General features: G+C 41.8%; 1 protein-coding gene across 1 annotated transcript in view; it reads left to right on the forward strand.

Moving 5' to 3' along the window:
* The first annotated feature begins 3,531 nt into the window (after positions 1 to 3,531).
* LOC134439461 (putative methyltransferase NSUN7) overlaps positions 3,532 to 4,096 on the forward strand; it is an 80,196-nt gene continuing 79,631 nt past the window's right edge. The window contains exons 1-2 of the mRNA XM_063189350.1: positions 3,532 to 3,722; positions 3,845 to 3,945. The gene's annotated coding sequence lies outside the window, so the exon portion shown is untranslated. The remainder of the gene's footprint in view (positions 3,723 to 3,844; positions 3,946 to 4,096) is intronic.

A 4,096-nucleotide genomic window follows, 5' to 3' on the forward strand; every position in this document is an offset into this window, starting at 1 on the left:
TTTTGTCATTGGTCCACCATTCCAAACCTTTTTTTTAATCAGCTAACATTCGCTCAAAAATTGTTAAAACAAAAATAAAGGAAAATGAATGGTGCACAATATCAATAACAAAAGGTGCTAGACAAAGGAACAGAGCAGACACGGTGGTGCCCACATTACATGAGAAACAAATCATCTGAGACAAGGACCAGTTCATTAGTGAAATGACCTGTGTGAGGTGAATGGGTTTGTTCCAATCGGAAACCAGGATCTCCATCCACATTGTGGACATTCTAAAATGACAAGTCCCTGGGTCACCTGTTCAATTATTGATGATTTTATCTATGACTCGTCTGTCTCCTATTGTTTTGCCCTGACCACTAGCTTCCTGTGACACTGTTAGGTGCTGCATGTGTCACAGAAAAGAGGTCGAAGTGACGTTAGTTTTCTGAGAAGGCTGCAGCTCTGTGGCATTCAATCAGGAGACAAATTTATTGCCACCTGGTGACAAACCCAGATTGGGTGTGTTAACTGATTACTCACATTTTAACACGCACCTCTACAAATTCACACAGGAACCTGCAGCACAAAAACAACAAGCACTACAGGTTATTCCATTCCTTACATGGAAGAGTTTACATGTCTGGAAAAGTTAAAAACTCATTTTCAGAAAAAGGATGGCGGAAATATTGCAGTGCCCCCTGAGTTGACAATCCTGGAACACTGGAGTGGGGAGTGTATTACACAAGTCTGGTCACTAGAGGGCAGTAAGCAACCATGTCTCCAAATGCATCCTGCAGCTGTGAAGAATGATAAAAAAAAATATTTGGGAGAGCATAAACTAACATGTGTCCAACTTGTTGACACACATTTGTATCTTTTTAAAAAAAAAGTAAAATAACTTAACTTGGAAAACCTTGAAATGGATGTCTCCGTACTATTATAAGTCACTTACAGGTGTCTCACGTTGAATGACTGTGGAAATAGGAAATAAATTAAATGGGATGTAGCCTAGATAGACTATATCACTCGGTTTGCAATTTTGTGCTGTCATGATATTTTTATGATTATTGACTTTAGTAAGCGATGCGGAATGTGATATGGAACAGCTTTCTGAGAGTCTCTGAGATTGGTTTCAATGCTGGGCTTCCTCAGAAACTCACCGCATGGTTTAATAAGACTCGCTAAATTAACTCAGGGAGGTGTAGGCTACCGGGGGGTTAATTTCTGCTTTCATTTCCCATGCAAAACCAAAGTCACAGGGCTCTTCCGGTGATTTACCGCATGCTCGCAGTTTATTTTGGCCAGTCTTGCAACTCATTTACATACTTGGAATCCCCCTCCGAAAAACCACAGTGCAGTACATCCTCCTGGAGCCAAGGATAAGCAGCTCCTATGATGATCTACAGTAAGAAATAATTATCTTGGCAAAAATGAAAAGGTCTACTCCCACTCCTGGGGATTTCTAAGAACTGATAGTAAGAGTAACCTTTATCAATTATGATATGGGGGTGGCGGTGGTGGTATACCATAGGCCTTCAAGAGCTATCTTGACAATCTTTAATATGAATACACTAGTTGCTTAGACACACACACGCACATACGCACATACACACACACACACACACACACACACACACACACACACACACACACACACACACAAACACACGCGCACACACACACACAAACACACGCACACACACACACGCGCACGCACACACACACACACACACACACACACACACACACACACACACACACACACACACACACACACACACACACACAATCTGTTTGTGGCCTGTCAAGTCAAGTGGAGTTATTAAAAAACAAAAAGGCCCATAGGAAGGCCTATACTAAAGACATTAAACCTCATGTAGGCCTATAGGACTTACATTAGCTGCAGAGTGTAGAGTATTGTTTTTTGTCCTCTTTTACAAGTACATTTTACAATGCACATTTCAAAACTATTAAAAATATCCCATAGGGGTCTAAAACCCACTTATCACAATAGAGATTTTATTTTTATCTACATGTCTTAACAACACATAAATTGATAAAAAATAACTGCATTTAAATATATCCGCATACATGTGTGTGTAATCAGCACCTAATTCATACAGCGTGAAGAGAGATAGAAGCCACTAACTCTCGGCAGCAGTGACGAGATGGTTTGGACGTCCGTTGTAAAGTGCGACCGTGTATGAAATTGAGTGGCTTCCACAAGTGCCCTGAGTCAACACGACTGAAATTGTCAAACCAGTTATTTATTTTATCTGATCTCTATCGCTGTGCACTCCTCCTCTCCTCTCCTCTCCTCTCTGCAAATAGGGGGTGGGTGGGTTCATGTCGTTTTGCCATGTGTGACCTGACCATTGTGGGTGAAATCCTGTGGAGTTTAACATGAGTCACTTGCAATTATCTACCTGGGGATATTGTCAGAACAAAGGATGTGGGCTATGGTTGTTTCCTTTAATGGGTTTAAATTAGGCCTACATTTACAAAATAGAAAAAGGTGGGGTGGGGGCTGTGTGTGTGTGTGTGTGTGTGTGTGTGTGTGTGTGTGTGTGTGTGTGTGTGTGTGTGTGTGTGTGTGTGTGTGTGTGTGTGAGAGAGAGAGAGAGAGAGAGAGAGAGAGAGAGAGAGAGAGGAGAGAGAGAGAGAGAGAGAGAGAGAGAGAGAGAGAGAGAGAGAGAGAGAGAGAGAGAGTCTGCCGGAGGTTAACTTATGCAGGCAGGCACCCATCAGTATGGAAAGTGGTGGGGAGTCCTGGGTGGGCTGTAATCAGTTATAGTGGCAGGTGGTGTCTCGGTAATCATAGGCCCTGGCTGTCACAAAGGACATGGAAGAGAAGTGGTGAAAAAGCTCTAGCCTTTTATTTTAATGTTGTTTAGATGGAAATATCCCTACCAAAAGTGAAGGCACAGTGATACAGTGAAAGTCCTACACCATGAGAACATAATGGAACTGTGCATTCTCTGGGAATAACGTGTAGGCCTAGGCCTAGGCCACACTGTTATTTGTTTTAGGCCTACTTCCATTAGGCCTAAGTTTAAACAAATAGTTGCACCGGATCGGCTAATTCATGCAACATTTTTACAACATGTTGATGTCTATCAAGAGAAAACACACATTTTGACTGGATGTCAATATCTCTATCTCAATATCTATAGCCTATATCTAGTCTATAACTATATATTATTTATTTAAAGCACTAATGTCTGAATGCTCTTCCATTCTCTAGTTGGGAACTTGAGCAGCATTCACCGCATGCGAGGAAAAAACCCTAGGCTAGCCTACTGTGGATCTGGCCCAAGAATAGATTGCAGACCAATATTGCACAGCCTTGAGACACATTTCCTAAACGAGTACAGGCAGCATTTGTTAACCACACTGATATGCACTATCCTTAACAAAGTAGGTTATACACTACATGTAGAAAAGCACACGCAAAAATGCAAAAAGCACACGCAGTGGAAACATCAAATTCATGACAGAAGCCGGAGATACCCACTCATTTGCATATTGTTACCATGGTGACCGCTGGCTTCGCCCCAGTGTAATGGATGTTATGGTTAGTGAACTTGGTGGTAATGCTAAGGTAATTAGGCAGAAACATCCACGACATTGCAACCTTAAGACTACAAGTTACCGACTTTTGTAATTAATACTGTCTGGCATCACATGGTCGCCAATAGACTTTTTCTACGGTGCTTGGAGAAAAGATTTTTCAGTGCTCGGTAAGCGGGTTGCACTGCTTGAAAATAGTTGACGCGTGGACTTCGGCAATAGAGGACGTTACAATACTAAAGAAATGTAACTTACTAGACTAGCTAACCTTCATTACTTTGTTGTTAAATAGAGAACATGCAAGGCATGGATCCATGACTAATGGAAACTGCGCCAAGCGGCGACATCGGCAGAAGTTCTCACTGAAGACGACTTGCTGCGGTGGCAACTTAGGTAAGTTTTTGACAGAGTGGAGCTAAATCCTCTTACAGTAAAACGGCACAATTCCGACGTTTTCTTTCACTCTGTATGTTAAATATCCTAAGCCTACCACTACCAAAAAAAGTTGTTACAAGCCTGCTTCATTCAAAATCGATTGTGTATG

This window comes from Engraulis encrasicolus, chromosome 23 (assembly GCF_034702125.1).
Source record: "Engraulis encrasicolus isolate BLACKSEA-1 chromosome 23, IST_EnEncr_1.0, whole genome shotgun sequence".
Lineage (NCBI taxonomy): Eukaryota > Metazoa > Chordata > Actinopteri > Clupeiformes > Engraulidae > Engraulis > Engraulis encrasicolus.